Source organism: Antechinus flavipes, chromosome 4 (assembly GCF_016432865.1).
Source record: "Antechinus flavipes isolate AdamAnt ecotype Samford, QLD, Australia chromosome 4, AdamAnt_v2, whole genome shotgun sequence".
NCBI classification, from domain to species: Eukaryota; Metazoa; Chordata; class Mammalia; order Dasyuromorphia; family Dasyuridae; genus Antechinus; species Antechinus flavipes.
The window spans coordinates 180,692,077-180,710,033 of NC_067401.1; the positions used below are offsets into that span (position 1 = coordinate 180,692,077).

Genomic DNA, 17,957 nt, shown 5'->3' on the forward strand with positions numbered 1-17,957 from the left:
GCTGGGGACCCCAACATGCTACCTCATTTTCTTTCAAGTTACTGAAAATTTCTTAATTATATGCTTACTGTATCCAAATCAGAGTTTATAAATTTGGTTTTGCTAGTTCTTGCTTCTCCTTTCCAACAACTTGTTTCTCTTGTTATTAGATTTTTTATTTATTGGGCAGCTGATGTTTTCATATATAGGTGCTACCTATAAAGCCCAAACTGTCCCCATATTCTACTTTTGGTCTCCAAAAAGCTTATTTTCTTTTCAAAGTTTTACCCCTTTGGTAGTTTAATAAATTTTTCTTACAAACCCCTTCTCATGGGCTTTTAAAACATGAAATAAAGCACACACTTATTTTATAAAGAAAATTATATTGAAATACTTATCAAAATAGCAGAAAAAACAAAGTTCAATGATCCCAGATTAAGACCCCTTTCTCAGAAACTGTCAACTGCAAAATGTACATAATTGAAATACTAAATGTTTCATTGAAGACTAAGTATTCACAGATCATATAGGTAGAAATCAGTAGCTTCATGGTTCATAATGGATTATTGATTCACAACTGAAAGCCAGTATACAGATTGAACTTGTACAATAGTCCACACCACAAAAACAAAGAGCAGATTTTGTTTCTTGGCCCTAGCTATGATTAAATCTTATCCACTACTCTCCCCTTCCCAAAGTTGAAAGCACTTACCATGTAATTTTGTATTATAGTTATGGCTGTATATGAGAAATGAAATCATGGTGAGTTTAAAGGCCTGTTTCTAATACATAATAGCAATGTAACCACTGGCAATCACTGAATCTCTTAATGAACCAGAGAACTTTCTAAGATTTATGTAAGTTCAACAGACACAAGCTGCTGATCTGTATTTGTGAAGAGTTTTTCCACATCAGAACTTCCATATATTCATGACATTGAAAGGGCAGAATAACCATCCCACCCCATCCCACCCCCCAAAATAGAGGTAACATCACAGTGGAAAAACAGCATTCTGAGGTTGGAGGATTTGGGTTCAAATTCTTCAACCTCCCTGGGCTCTAATTTTTTCCACTCTGAGGTCCCTTTCAAAGTCCAGGTTTATGATCCTATTTAGTGCATATATTATTTGTATATATATTTTTCAAATCCTAAATGATCAATTCTTATAGCACAATCAGAGATTTTGAAATGATAACTGTTATTCTGTCCTGAAATTCTTTTTTTTTTTTTTTTTTTTTTTTTAGGATCCACTTATCTGATCAACTCCCAAACTTTAGGCCTCCCCTTAGGCTCTTCTCAAAGACTCTCTCCCCACAGTCAGCCTCACCTACCATTTTGTTCAAAATCCCCAGACCTGTCCAACCCCATTCACGGTTTCAGAAAACAGTAAAACATATACCTCTAGAATGAGACTGCTTAATGCCCCCCTCCTTTTTTTTTTTTTTTTAATTATCTTTCATTTCCAATCTTGTTTCCTCAATGCCTTTTGCCTGTATCTCTGATGTTTCCATGGGTATGGGTGACTTTGAGAGTCAGTGCTCTCTGTCAGTCATGCTCTCTATCGGCCTCTTCGACTTTGCTCACCATATTCTTTCTTCGTGCCTTTCTTCTTGTTATGACTCTGGCTCTGGCTCTGACTCTGGGAGGTGGCATTTAGCAGATCTTTTGGTGTGGGAACCCTCTGGCCTGGTCTGACCCCATTTTTGTTAGAATAGTCATGGATATATGAGATGACAGCCCCCTTTGCTTTGGATGAAATGTTCGCCTTGTTGTGGTGTAGCTTCTTCAGCACCTTGAGAGGAAGAGAAAAAATTAAATGATAAAAGAGTTAAAGGGAAAGATTATGTTGAATAAGAAATAAAGACAGCACAGAGCTAAGGAATAGAAAAGTAGTAGCTATTAAATAGGAATGAGCCTATGGAAAAGGAATAGGATGTAAAGGGACTGGATGATGAAAAACGAAGGTCATTAGTCAAAATTAGTCAAAAGAGAGAGAGAAAAGAGAAGCTTAAGACTGAGGAAACAGATTCAGGGAGAAAGGCAAGGAAGTGATAGGTTAAAGTAGGAAAGGAAGTAGCCAACAAAGAATTATGTAGAAGTCACATGGAAAAGAGGATAAGAGTAAGTTTGGGAGCAAAGAGAGTGAAAGAGGAAAAGAAATGAGGTTTGGGGCTCAGAGAAGACAGAGAACTAAGAAGCTGCCAGCTAACCTGGGTCACACAGCGGGATCGTGGTGTGGGTTTCCTTTTCTTTCTACCCTGGCACTTCTTGCCTCTATATCTTTTTCGTCTCCTTGTTTTCTTTACCATTTTGTATGGGGCCCCAAGCTGTCTAACCTTTGGGGTCTGGCTCTCCCTATGAATATATAATTCTGAATCAACAATGAGAAGCCACACCCTTTACCATCTGATTGGCCAGCTAAGCTCTCCCTTCCCAGCCAATTGTATCTCTGAGAAAGCACTGATTCACAAAGCACAAAGCACCCAACCAAAACTAGGTAGGGACAAGTATTCATATGTGTATTCATGGATCTGCTTGAATTATCCTAATCCCCCTCCTTCTACTCATTGTTTTGTCTTTCACTTCATTATTAGTTTTTTATTCTGTCTCATCTTAAATTATTTAGTGCATTGTTTCCTTGTTTTGGCTGATAAGGTCTAATAAGTCACAAAAGGAATTATCTGGAATGAATTCACAGGCCCAGACCATTTCCAAGTCAAGGGGCAAAACTTTAGTGTAATATTTAGTAAGCAGACAAAGTTATTGTAATACTTAACAAGCAGGGAAAGCTGTATTATAATACTTAGCAAACAGGAAAAGTTCCCAATTAACTCAAAATTAACGAAGAAAGATTTTTTTTTTAAATGGGAAAAGATGCAAGGCAAGGTATGATAATTGAGCAGTTAGTAAATCAAGTGTGGTTATTGACTGTCTTGTTTGTACAACTTAACCTCTAAATTGTATAAGGTAATGGTGGGTGTCAATACAGAATAGCTCTGACTGTACATGATAATGTTAGTGCAATATAATTCTATATGTCAGCTTGCTTCTCACTGGGGTCCATTCAGATACTGGGTGACAGCCAGGGATATAGTATTTTGCTGGGGTTTCTTCAGCCCATCAAACCACCTTCAAACAAATGGAATCCAAAATATTTTAGGGTATGAGGTGATGGTTACATCTTTTTGATAGGGTATAGGGATGTAGAAATGCTGAACCTTCCAAAATATGTTGGGGTTTCGGGGCAAGATCATGAGATCTCAAAAGAATTTATAGACTTGAACCATTTTCAAATCAAGAGGCAAAGATTTTATCATTACACCATTGATTGGTGGCTTAAGTTTGAAAAAGTAGATAGTGAATAACAGGGGAAAAGCTTCTGCTAAGTTTCCTCGCAGAACTCAACATTAACAAGGGGGAAGAGCTGATAATCAGGGGGAAAATACCATCAATGCAGGTTAAGTTCTTACTGACTTAGCCATTGTGACACTTGGCTAACCCTAAAAAGAGTAAACTAGTACTTGTAGAGTCTTTTATAAGAGAAAAATAACCTCAGGGGCTGACATCTTAACTTGGCTTTCCAACTGGATACAATTAGCTGTGGGATCATATTAACTTTGTCCATGTAAAGGTACCTTTTGATTTTATCACCTCTAATCTCTAACAGATTATTCCCATAACTATAACTTCTCTTTAACTCCAAAGATACGTTTATCCTAGATTTCTTCCTTGTTGCCATAAGCATATCCAAGTCTCCCTATCCTTAAAAATCACTTTTACATAAAAAAAATCCTTATTAGAGCCTACAATCCCCTCAAATTTTCATCCTTTGAAATCTGTTCCTTTCATAGCCAGATGCCTAGGGGAAAAAAACAAAAACAAAAACATTCCACAGTACTTCATTTCAACTGTTTTCATTTAATTTATTTCTTAATTTTTTATAATCTGATCACCAGCCTCATCATCAATTCAACTGAAATTTTTTGTTTTGTTTTGTTTTCAAAATTACCAAATCCAGTTGTCATATATGATGGATTTTTCTTGATCTTCATCTTCTTAATTTATTCTGAGGCAGACAGTTGACCACTCTTTTCCTCTCTAGAGATTTTGTGACATTATTCTTCTGTTTCTCTTCCTAGCTTGGCCTAGTGACACCTTAATCTCCTTTGTGTAATGATCACTTAAATTACCCCTCTTAAATATGGGTACATCCCAAAGCGCTGTCATTGGTCATGTTACTTCTCTTACATGTTTAAGTGATTTTATCATCCTCCCCTATGCAGAGTACTTACAAATGTATATGTTCCAATTCTACATATAGTCTCTTCTCCTGAGCTCCAGAATCACAATTTCAATAACACATTTTCGTTTGGCTACTAAGAACATTTCAAGCTGAATCTCCCATAGCATTTCAAATTTAACACATCCTGAGATCCCAACAAATCATGTTGTCAAGTCATGTGCATTTATTTCTGCACAGCATTTTTCATTTATCTCCCCTTCCTTCACTCTTCTAGTTAATTAAGATCAAGTATTACTGTCCTGGATTATTTCAATAGTCTCCTAATTGGTCTCCTTTTCTCAAATCTCTTTCCACTCCAATCCAGTCTCCACACAGCTGCTAAAGATTCTCTTAAAACACAGATCTGAGATGTGTCACTCTCCTATCGTAATAAACTTCAGATTTGTCTTAAGGGTCAAATATCAACTTTCTTCCTTTACAACCTGATCTCATTTTACCTTTTCAGCATTACTTATATTCACTTTGAGGCCCAGCCAGATTTTGCCCATATGTCACCCAAAACACACCATTCATTCACCCAATCTCCCTTTACATTGATTTGTTCCTTCTTGTCTCCATCCTCATCTCTACTTCTTAGGATCTCTAGTTTTCTCTAAGACTAAGTACACTTCAAGCACCACTTCCACATGGAGTTTATTCTGATACTCTCTCCCCTCTCCAAAAAATTACCTTGTATTTGTAATATAAAGAGATAGATGTATATATACATATATACATACATATATATGTATGTATATTGCGTGTGAATACATGTAATCTCCCCAATAGAATGTAAGATCCAAGGTAGGAGAACTCAACGGTTTTTTTGTCTTCTTCCTATGCACCCTGCATATAGAGGACAATTAAACAAAGTGCCTGTTGATTAATAAATCAATTAAGTAGCTAGATAGATTTTAGATTTTAAAATCTTCCCCCCCAAAATCTAAGAAATAAAATAAATGCTACAAAATTCATTTTATTTTGCTTATAAAGGAGAATTCTCACTTAATCTATTTTTGCTATTGACAAATTTTAATAAGCATGTTTTTTATTTCTTATCCCAGAGTGATCAGAAGTGGGGGATAAGGAATATTCTGTCAGAAGTCTCAGTAACTGTTATGGTTGTCAGCAAGAGAGAAGCATGTATTCGAAAGAAGAGGAAGGAAGCATATGAAATGCAAAGAGAGAACTCACACACACACACATACACACACATATATATATATAGCATATATGTGATATGCATGTGTGTATAATTTTTTTTTGATAGCAAAAAACCCCAAGAAACAAAATAAACAAAATGTACCTAAAACCTAGGGAATAGATCTTTAGATTTGTTATAATCCAGATTTAGATTGAAGAAAACAGAATCAGGAAAACACTGTATACAATGACTATACAAATTTACTATGAACAAAACTTAATGCTGTTGTGTATTTGTAAAAATATATATTGAGATAAAGATATATCATCTCCCTATTTTCTTGGAGAGATGGGGAAATAGGTGCAGAATGTTGTGGGAAGCCAGCACTAATCTACAGGTAAGGCCACATTCCTAAGACTACTTTAACCTTGAATAGGAAGACATCTAGGCGCCTTCTAATCACATCCTGGAGCTTCCTACATCACCTAAGACCCCTGGTCAACTCGTCTTTTGGCGGGAAACTAATCCTTTGTCTAGGGCCCCCTCTGTACTGAGTTTGCGTGACCCCTACTTCCTTTCTTCTTGCTATAAATACTTGTACTTTTGCCCATAATAAACGAGACTTGATCAGAAAACCTGTCTTGTCTCCCTTCTATGCATCTCCTGTCCTTTGCCCCTTCTCTTCTCTTTCAGGGTCCATACTCTGGTCCCGCGGGTCGGGACAGAATGTTACATATATTATCAAGATGTGGTGTTTGTGCCAGTTGCTTTTGATTTTTTTATTACAAGGAAAAAGCTGACTGGGTGAGATTGCAGAATATCTAGGAATGAGTGATATAAAAACAAAGTCATCAATAAAATGCTAACTAAAAAAACAATATGAAGGAAGGAGAAAGAGATAAAGTACACTTCTCCCTCGCAAAGTTAATATGATTAAAAACTACAGAAGCCTTAGCCCTATGCAGCTTTCAATGACAACAGCATGTCATGAGGGGAAGAACAGTACAATAATTAGTATTTATTGCATCATCAATATTACATTAAATGCAGGAAAATGTTTCATATATTTCAGAAATATTTTTCATAAAAGTGATTGTGGACAAAAAAGGTCTACCCCTAACGACTGGCCCCTTTCCCAAAATATTTTGAGAATTTACCACCATCCATCTCTGCATCAAAAAAACCTTTTCCCAATGATTTATTTTCATATGCCAATAGTTTTTTATACCTCAATTTGTAGAAAGTCTTTTTCTTTATTGTATTCTAAGAAATGACAAGCAGGCTGATTTTAGAAAAATTTTAGAAAAAAAATACAATGAAGTTAAATAAACCAGAAGAATATTGTACATAGTGTTGTGCCACAATTCCCTTTTTATTGTCCTGCTTCAGTTTCCCTAATTGCTCTGATTCAGTTTCCCTAATTGTTTTCAGTTTCCAATGTAATGCCAGAGAAACTGAGGTAAGATAGAGATTAGAGTTTTTAATATTTTATTTGAAAGGGAGAGATTGTGCTGGGGGCCTGATGCCCCCAGGGCTGATGTCCAAAGCATCCAGCAGCCAATGTGAGTTCTCAAAAGCCAAACTCTGGTGAGCAGGAATCTTCAGGCAGGGACCATCAATCTGGTTCTGACAGGTTGGGAGGTATGACCATAAATTCTTGATGACTTAGGAGGAGTTAGGAGCCAGGAAGTCTGAACTCCCCCTTATCCTGAGTTTACACATTTACAATTTATAACATTAGAGTAACTATCCCTGAGTTATTATATCAGTCCTAATGAATGGGGGGTGGAAGGCTAGGGGGTGTTGCAATTAAGGGGATTGAGGTAGAACAATTAAGGGAAACTGAGGCAGAACAATTTAGGGGAACTGAGTCAGAACAATTAGGGAAATTGAGGCATAGCAATTAAGGGAAACTGAGGCAGGACTATTAAGGAAACTGAGTCAGGACAATAAAAGGGAATTGTGGCACAATAATAGGAACAGTAAATTACAAGATAGAGAATTGTGAATGACATATATTATTCTTAGCAATGCAATCATCCAAGATAATCCAAAGGATCCATGATGAAGTGCTATCTGCTTTCAGAGAAAGAATTGATATTGTCTGAATACAGACTGAAACATATTGTTTTTGTTTGCCTTCCTTACTCCTTTCCTCCCTCCCTTCCTTACTTCCTTCTTTCCTTCATTTTTTCCTTCCTCTCTTCCACCCTTCGCTCTCTTCCTTTTTCCTTTCCTCCCTTCCTCTCTTCCTTCTTCCCTTTCTTTCTTCCACCCTTCCTTCCCTTCTTTCTTTCCTTCCTCTCTTCCACCCTTCCTTTTCTTCCTCTCTTCCACCCTTTCTTCTCTTCCTTTTTCTCTTCCTCTCTTCCACCCTTCCCTTCCTTCTTCCCCTCCTCCCCTTCCTTCCTCTCTTCCTTCCCTCTCTCCTGCTCTTTCTTCTTTTGGTGGTGATGAGGTGTGGTAATGAATGAGTGAGGTTCCTTTTGTTCAGAGACAGGAGTTTAAGAATTCACTAACTCCAGAGACTATGACAAAGAGGAGGCCTTATTGTTTAAGGGCAAACACCAAGAGGCATTCTCTTAGTAGGCATATCTTTCTCAATGGAAAGAGAGATCTGCAAAGAATTATTTTTAGAAGACCCATTTTACGTGTAAGTCTAGGGGAAGTTTGATAATCTTCAAGTGAATATGAAATCTTGCCTGGGATTGTGACTTACCCCAAAATCAATTAGGAGTTTGATTTGCTCTTGAATGGCACAATTTATTTTCTGAGAGGATGTGAGAATGTTTGGAACTATAGATCAAAAGGGCCGTGGTTTCTGTGATTTTACATAATTTTACAGAGGTCATATAGAGTCCACCCCGTCAATGGGACATAGAAGTAAAAATGTTTTCACTACTGGAAATACAAGGTCTGATTTTTTTTTTTTTGGAAGGCTATTCAAGACTTTAAGAGTCATCTTGTACATAGGTGGTCACAAATGATTAAGATTGCTACAACAGAGACTACAGAAAAAAGGATCAAAAAGCTAAGGACTAGGTTATTGGGGATATAATTAGAAGGAAAAAAACAGGAAATAAAAGTCATTAAAGAAGAAAGAAATATTAGGAGTGCAATACAGTCATTGATGTTAAAAGGAGGAAAATTACTAAGAGGTCTTTTTCAGAAATATCTTTCTACATAAATTATGTGTATATACATATATATATTTGCATATATAAAGAAGCATGTACATATACATACACATGTACACATAATTCACTAAATATATACAACATGTGTTTACTTGGGATATATACATGGGGGGTTCAGGAAAGACTAGCATGCCTCTACAAGGCTTGAACTTTTTTCAGGGCTGCTTTTTTATTTTTTGTGTCCACCAACTCTCTCCTATCATGGCTCCAAGAAATATATATGTGTAGGAGCTATACCTTGATTTCAGGAAATGAGCTAAATCAAACTGAAAGTAATTGACAGGCCTCTCAAACTCACAAGTGAGTTAAGAATTGACAAAATACCAAGCAGGTAAAGACTTGGATATGGGCATGGAATAATAGGCAGATGAAAATAATTTGTTCCACTATACTGTAGAACACTTAGAGCTTGGTTAGATATGAAATATACCAATGTCATCTACTGCCTTCCTGGCTATTATAGCCTATTGGTCTTGAATTTTATCTTTCCACGGGATTTTGATGATGACTCTGAAAGAGTTTGGCTAATGATTTTGGGCCACTAAAATCCAAATCATGAAGAAGTCAAGCTACAAACCTGTGATGTCATTGAACTTTCCAAATGAAGTATAAATATTTCACATACACTTGAATAAGTCATTTTTTGAATCAGTTTTCCCATGAAGTAAAAAAGAAGATTGCATTAAAGTAGGAATTTTAAGGTCCTTTCTAGTTCTAAAAATAAAATAGATTCTTGTAGAATTACAAGTAATCTTACAAAGTGTTAACTTAATGGAATTGAGATCATGATTCTCTAGTTTACATGTTTAGTACTTAGTATAGTTCTACAAGTTGACATCTATTCTACAAGATTAACACCTATGATGATGTACTTATAATAAAGTATATAAGAACTAAAAGATCAGGGAGGGAAGGCATAGAGAATACCGAGAACTGGAGGCTAGAGCTCAGACTCGAAGACAAAGATCCTTGTGATGGCTGTCCTGTCTCCTTCACTTCTCCACTAAGACTAAGACCAAGGCCCATCTGAAGGTCCCCCACAAAGCTAGCCCAGCCCCAGGTGAAGGAAACAGACTGTGAAGGAGATAATAAAGACTTGGGACTTTATTTCTGACTGTTCTTGTGATTATTCTGCTGAAACTAAGGCCCATTTGGAGGACCTCCAGAGAGCTAGCCAGAACATTACAGATTTAATGGAATTTCTTTTTGATCTTTCAGTACTGCAAAGTCCTCAAAATATCACTATAAAAGAATAAAACACAACTTGTTCTTTATAAAGAACAAGGTAAATGTTCATCTTTATGCTTTCCTTTGATTTATGGAATAGGAATTTGAATTTTGCATGTTCCTTGAAGAAACAATTTTCTTAATAGTCTTGATATATAACAAGTGGCTAGTTTTGCCATTAAAAAAAACAAAAAACAAAACCTGTTAGAATTTTGAAAGATTACCAGATTCCTCTCAAGAAGAGTATAAATGCAATGTATAACATGTTTTATTTCTAAATTTTTTTTTTATTTCTAAAAGTCCACCCCAAACCTTTAACTAGATACTGTGTAGAAGACTCTCACTAGGTCTTGATCTAGCCTCTTTCTCCCTGATCTTACTAGTTCCCTGCTTCAGGTTCACTTTAAAAAACAAAAACTCCACTCTGTATTCTAATTCTTGCTCAAGGATCCAAATCCAACACACTTTCATTTGTTCCAGTGTGGGCATATGCTGCTCTTTTAGAAATTCTTCAACTCTTCATTCCACAAAAATCTTGAGATGATTTTTTAAAAAAATATTTAATTTAATTTAAAATTTAAATTTAAAAAATTAAATAAAAAATTTAAATATTTACAAAATATATGCATGGGTAATTTTTCAACACTGACCTTTACAAAACCTTCTGTTCCAAGTTTTCCCCTCCTTCCCTCCACCCCTTCCCCTAGATGGCAGGTTGACCAATACATGTTAAATATGTTAAATTATATGTTAAATACAATACATGTATACATATTTATACAGTTATCTTGCTGCACAACAAAAATCGGATCTAGAAAGAAAGTAAAAAAAACCTGAGAAGGAAAATATGCAAACAATAACAAAGAGTGGAAATGCTATGTTGTGGCCCACACTCATTTCCCATAGTTCTCTCTCTGGGTGTAGCTGGTTCTGTTCATTACTAATCAATTGGAACTGATTTGGATCCTCTCATTTTTGAAGATAGCTACTTCCATCAAAACTGATCCTTATATAGTATTGTTGAAGTGTATAATGATCTAGTTCTGCTCATTTCACTTAGCATCAGTTCATGTAAGTCTCTCCAGGGCTCTCTGAAATCATCTTGCTGGTCATTTCTTACACAACAATAATATTCCATAACATTCATATATCACAATTTATTCATCCATTCTCCAAATGAATTTCAATTTCCAGTTTCTAGCCACTACAAAAAGGGTTAACACAAACATTTTTGCACATGTGAGTCCTTTTCCTTTAAAATCTTTTTGGGATATAAGCCCAATAGTAACACTGCTGGATCAAAAGGTATGCAGAGTTTGATAACTTTTTGAGCATAGTTCCAAATTGCTCTCCAGAATGATTGGATTTGTTCACAACTCCACCAACAATGCATCAGTGTCCCAGTTTTCCCACATCCCCTCCAACATTCATCATCTTTTCCAGTCATCTTAGCAAATCTGACAGATGTTTAGTAGTAATGAGATGAGTTTTAATTTCTTATAAATTTAATTTTTTTATTTTCTTTTATTAAAAGAAAAAATAACCCCAAACCCAAACACTTATGGTTAAATGCTCCGTTAATTGAGTTCTTACAACTTGAATTTATTTTAACATGGTTGTTTTAGTTATTTTCTATATAAGAAACCCTGGACTTTGTTAAATTTGTAAAAGTTATTAAGTATATGTGTGTTTAGAGAATGATATTGTAACACTGCTCTCCCACACCTTAGATTCCTCCCACTCCCAATTTCAGCTGACAAAACCTCAAAAAATTAAGGAAATGAGTAGTATAATCAAGGGCAAGATTGTGTGTTAATCTATATATAAAGCATATCTAAACTTTTTGACAAAATGAGAGATTTGATTAGAAATAAAATTAGTCCTAATTATTATATGAAAATCCCTGGTTAGAATATTCTCTGAGAGCTAGTTCTTGGATTGGGTTTTTTCTAGGTTGGTACAGGGAATATATCCCTGACATGCTTGAAGTAAAACAACAACAACAACAAAAAAAAATCAGAAAAATCTGAGTTTAGTTATTATACTATTATATTACCCTCTATATTATGTATAATACCTAACTCTGGTCTCAATCCACATGGAGAGTCATTTCACTTTTCTAGGGGTCTCCAATACTCCTTAAGAAGGGGGTTTGGGATAGTTAGGAAAATCTTTGCCAGTGGTTCCAGTTATTCATAGATAAGTGTTACCTCTCCAATTGCAGGGGTAGCCACTGACAGTTGGAATTAGGCTTTTACAAAAGTGTATTTGCTTTAGAGGTATATCCAAATTATTTATCAAAGATATTACATTAAATATACATACTCCAAGATCCATGGGAGGTATCCCTTCTATTCCCATGAGATGCTCACAATTCCTCCTACACACTTTTCACCTCTCCACTCATCCTCTCCAACTTATAACCATATTTCCCAGATATCACAAAGTAAAATCACAAAAAGATAAAATACCACTTGTACTTTCCTTTGAAAATGTTTTAATTTTCAAGGGAATTGAGTTTTCTTACAGCAATCCCAATCCCAAAATCCAAAACTCATTACTTCAGGGCTCTAGTCCCAGGTATTCCTCATTTTTACGAGTTTTTCTGTCAGGGTGATTGACTTCAATTATCCTTCCTGGAATTTGGTTCAAAGTCACCATGGCTCAAGTTACTGCTACCAAGACTGGTGGGGGAAATGCATTACAGGTGTATTTCTCACAGTCACTGGGTAAAAGTAGAGATGGGACAGAAAAAGTATCCAGTTGAACTCCCAAGTTTGTGGCACTGGTGCTTGGGGGATGAATGTGTGGTTCAGAGTCCATCCCTCTGGAAGCAATGAAAGAGTTTTCAGAAAAGATAGTCAAGTAATTTTAAAGATGGAAGGTTCTGTTCCATATAGAGCAAATGGAGGGCAGCTAGTCCTGCCCCATCGATGAAGTATGATAAGGGGAAAAAATTAAAAGCAGGATCTGCCAGGTTAGACAATCTGTTCATTGACTTAGACATAATGTGTATCTATATCTATAGACTTTAGTCAGATATACATGGTTCATTCGGGATATTGGATAGACAGATATTGATAGATCAGAAAATACCACCTTTTTTCTCCCCACCCCTTTTCTCTTTCCACTTACAAGCATGAAAGGACCATAAAAACTCTTCCCTCCTCCCCTATCCAATAATCATGAATTTTAAGGTCAAAATACATTTATACACAGAGATAGAGAGTAGGTGGGTTTACGCATATGAAAATATAAATGGGGATCTTCTTAGAAGATAATTAAAACTAAAACCCTTAGAAAGGATAGCTCAGTAGATAAAGAGTTCCTGGCCTGATGGCATTCATTAATGACATCATTGTCATTAATGTCATTAAGACATTTTTCCAGAGTTCAAATCTGGCTCCAAACACTGGGTAAAGTCATTTTTGTCTCAATTCCTCATCTGTAAAAGCAGCTGAAGAAGGAAATGGCAAAGCATTCCAATATCTTTCCCAAGAAAACTCTTATAAGTCAGATGTAAATGAACAAAATTTTTAAATAACATACTTCCACAATTCCTCCCTTCATTCTTCCTACCCCTTCTCTTTCAACCTATTTCACACCCCAGAAACAAATTACAAACAAACAAAAAAAATAGCAAAACCACAAGTAGTGTTCTCAGTTGTTTTTTTTTTTTTTTTTTAATTATTATTCTCTTCTCTTCAGTTAGGGGATGGGGTGAGGGAAGAGCTGGGTTGTCACCACTGAAAGTCCATATTTGATCTAACTTTTATTTGATTTTTTTCTAAAATATTGGCCCCCAACACCTCTCCTGACCTTCCTGTTTTCCTCAGTGTTTCTTTCCTGGGACTTTCATTAAAAAACAAACAAAACCCCCCCTAAAAAAACAGAACACACACAAAAACCCCCCAAAAACAAACAAAAACAAAAACAAAATCCAGGGGCCTTTGTTCTTGAAAAAGCCTTTTGTCTTCCCTCTGCCCAAGATCCAAATTCATGAGTTTCTCATCTCTCCCGAAGCCTAGGCTTATTTCTTTTTTTTTTAAAGTTCTTCAACTCTTGTTTTTCCACAGCTGCAGAAATTCCACAAGAGATTGATATAGGGGAGAAGAAAAAAAGTACATTTTAAAGCACAAAGTGGGTGGCTGGGATTGGGAGTAAGGAAGAAGGTTTGATGATGATGATGGTAATGTTGATGATGATGATGGTGTTGGTAGTTCTGGTGGTGGTTCTGGTGGTGGGTACTTAATGGGGATTGATGGGAAATGGAAGCAAAGGGTAGAAGAGGAGGACGAGGCAACACGACCCCTCCCCTTTCTCCTCTCCCCCCAGACCTCTGGGTCCACCCTCAACGCCACCTCGAATGCTCCCGGCCTAATAGCAAAGAGGGTCCGAAGCGGTTAGGCGGGGGCTGAATTCTCAGCTGGGAAGGCAGGAGGATCTGCAGGGCAGCCTTGATCTCGCTTGGGCCCACAGGATCTTCTGGGTCACCATCAAGGCACTCCTTCTTTAGCCGGCTGGCCTCAAGGGCAATGCGGTCGAAGAGGTCTTTGACAACCGAGTGAAGGATGGCCAATGCCCCTTTTGATAGATGGGCCCGGCCATTGGACAACTGCTGCTTCAGTACCTGGACCACATAGGAATCCTTCCAGGGCATCCTTCGGTGCCTTTTTCGGTGACCTTTTTTCGAAAGTCTGCGCTGGGACATCCGGGCTTGCACAGGGGCCCCCTTCATGAGTGTACCGGGGGAACCAGAGGAACGATCGCCACTTTCCACAGTGCTGGTAGTTTCCTCGTCCATCTACTGTCAAGGTCTGATGGATTAAGATTTTAGGTGGTTGGTTGGACTTTTTTTTTCCCTTGCTCTGCCCCAGCCCTTCTAAATCCCCGGGGGTAATCTGGCTTGAAATGCACAGACCAGAACCTCTTGCCGGCCTTTTATACGGCCCTGCCCCTCCCCCCCAGGACTCCTCAATCACAGGTCACAATGGGTACTCCTATGCACGATTTTGTCTGTGTGATGGTTGGTTAAAGTAGGGCACAAAGGAAAATTCTGACCGGGACGCTGATGGTTTAACCACACACTCAGTTGCTAGAGCAAAGGGAGTGTTTAATTTCTATGAGTTAGTTGATTCTAGTGTGCGACTCTATTCTAGTTCATTTTCATCTTTTTTCTTTTTTTTCTAAGTAAGGCTTCCTTCTGGTACCTATCTAGAATCTTCATCTTTTCCCCCTTTCCCTTTCCTCTCACCTCAACCCCAGCCTTCTGTTCATCTCATATTACTTTCTATGCAGATGAAAACAAAGTTTATCATCCAGCACCCTTTTTACATGGGCAAGTAGATTGGGGCAGAAGGGGAATAGAGAAGAAATATCAATTATAAGAGCACAGAATTTTAGAGCTGGAAGCGATATTAGAAAGTCAATCAACTTTAAATGCCTACTATGTGTCAGTTACTAAAGACCAAAAAAAAAAAAAAGTTCCTTCTCTCAAGAAGTTGAAATTTAAAAAAAAAAAAAAAAGTATGTACAAACGATCCACATACAGAAAAAGACACTACAATTATGAAGAATTGGGAAAAGATTTAGAGTTGGAAGAGATCTTAGAAAGTCAATTTTAAGTGCCTACTATGTGTCAGTTATGAAAGAAAAAAAATGTTCCTGCTCTCAAGAAGCTGAATAATGAAGAAAATTACATGGGGGGAAAAAACTACGCACAATCCATATACAGGATTAAGTGGAGATTCTAAAAAAGGCACTACAATTATGAAGGCTTGGGAAAAGATTGCAGAAGAAGGCAGAATTTTAGCTGGAACCTGAAAGAAGACAGGAAAACCAGGAGAGAGAGATGAGAAGGGAGAGTGTTCCATATATAGGAGACTGCCAGTGAAAATGTTCGGGGCTGGGAGATGGGATGTTTTGGTTGAAGCCAGTATCATTGGATCACAGTACAGGTTGGAATATAGGGCATAAAACGACTGAAAAGGTTAATGGAAGAAGGGGGGGGGACAGATTATGAAGGGATTCAACTACCAAAACAGGATTTTTTTCACTTTTTATCCTCTGCCCTTATTTTTTTTTTTTAAGGTTTATTTACAAAATATATGCATGGGTAATTTTTCAACATTGACCCTTGCAAAACCTTCTATTCCAAATTATCCCCTTCTCCCCCACTCCCTCCCCTAGATGGTGGGTAGTCCAATACTTGTTAAAATATATATTGAATCAAATATATGTATACATATTTATACAGTTATCTTGCTGCACAAGAAAAATCCAATCAAGAAGGAAAAAAACTGGGAAAGAAAACAAAATGCAAGCAAATTACAACAGAAAGAATGAGAATGCTATGTTGTGATCCACACTCAGCTCTCACAGTTCTCTCTTTGGGTGTAGATGGCTCTCTTCATCAGTGAACTGGAATTGGTTTGAATCATCTCATTGTTGAAGAGAGCCACATCCATTAGAATTGATCATCATATAGTCTTGTTGCAGTGTAATGATCTCTTGGTTCTGCTCATTTCACTTAGCATCAGTTCATGTAAGTTTCTCCAGGCCTCTCTGAAATCATCCTGCTAGTCTTTAAGAAAGAATTTTTAATTTGATCCCAGAAGTGATATGGAGCCACTGGGTCTTATTAAGTAAGGCAGGTGACAAGGTCAGAGTTTAACTCTAAGAAGACTACTTTAGCTACTGAATAAAGAATGGACTAGAGTGGTGAGCCTTGAGGGCAGGCAAACCAACCAGCAGGCTACTGCAAAAGTATAATTATGAGGTAACAGAGAGCCTATGTCAGGTGATGGCTGTGTCAGAAAAGAGAAGAGATCTTATGGGAGAAGTGTTTTGAATGTAAAATGGGTCTTGACAACAGATTAGATGGGCTTAGAGTGAGGTTTGAGAGTGAAGAGTCAAAGTCATCTAGGTTGCAAAAACTGGGAGGATGATAGTACTTGACAGTAATAGAGAAGAAGGGTGAGAAGTAGAGCCTGGGAACATAACTTCAAATCTCACGGTTAACAAACTATTTTGACTGAATATAACAGCAAAAGAAATTCTTAGCTATCTCATGGGAGCATTTGCATGTGACTTAGAGCCATCTTGGCACTATGCTTTCTTTATTTTATTGCTATATAGTAGCTGACCTAATCTAATTTTATTGCTATATAGCAGCTGAACTAACCTAAGGGTGGTGCGAGGATCCACTATTTTGCCCTCCTGCTGCTGATGACTGGGCCTTCTGAGTAAACTTCCCATAATTAATCTAATAAAGCTTATTCTTTTTGATCTTGATATTCTCTAGCATGGTATACTTCCTTACAATTGGCATAATCAAGACAGACTTTCCTTTGAATAGATCTTCTAACAATTGGTGTAGTTTACAGGATAGTCTGCCCCTTACAAATCTTGTGTCCTTACAGGGAGATTTTTGTGGAGAAAATAATGAGTTCAGTATTGGATTTGTTGAGTTTGACCACAAAGCATCTAGTTCATCCAAAAGGCAGTTAGAGATGTGAGACTGGATATCAGTGGAAAGGTTAGAGTTGGGTAAATAGATTTGAGAATCATGGAGCATAGATAAATGATAACAATCTATAAAATATTGATGATAGCACCTACTTCTCAGGTAGTTGTGAGAGTAAACTGAGATAATATTTGTAAAGCTTTTAGTCAGTCTGGCACATGATGACTTGGTTTAAAAAAAAAAAAATCCAGCAAATGAAACTCAAGAAAGTGTAGTAGTTAAGAGAACCAGGAGAGAATAGTATGATGAAAATTTAGATGAGAATATCAAGAGGAAGAGCAATGAATGGGACTGATGACATGAAGTATTTCTCAGTATTGAGTCACATAATCTCTGGAGGGATGAAATTTGAACCCTGGGATACAGGAAGTTACAGGAAGTGACATGACCTGTGGGAGGCAGCCAATATTGATGACCATTGGTCAAGGATGGTTATATCCTTTTATTCTATCCAATTAGAAGGCTTGGGGCTTTTGCTTTTAAGTCCTGGACAAGCTTGAAGCTGGCCAGGTTCCAGGAGTATATGGTAGAGTTGAGATGGCTTTCAGGTGTGTCTGGGCCTCTCCCTGCAGGGATTAAATAAATGTTTTCTCTTTGTACCT

At 37.0% G+C, this 17,957-nt stretch overlaps 1 protein-coding gene across 1 annotated transcript in view; it reads right to left on the reverse strand.

The window, feature by feature from the left end:
* Nucleotides 1–1,408: 1,408 nt before the first annotated feature.
* Nucleotides 1,409–17,957, reverse strand: part of ZNF672 (zinc finger protein 672) — a 44,512-nt gene continuing 27,963 nt past the window's right edge. Inside the window, exon 2 of the transcript XR_007953405.1 lies at nt 1,409–1,772. The gene's annotated coding sequence lies outside the window, so the exon portion shown is untranslated. The remainder of the gene's footprint in view (nt 1,773–17,957) is intronic.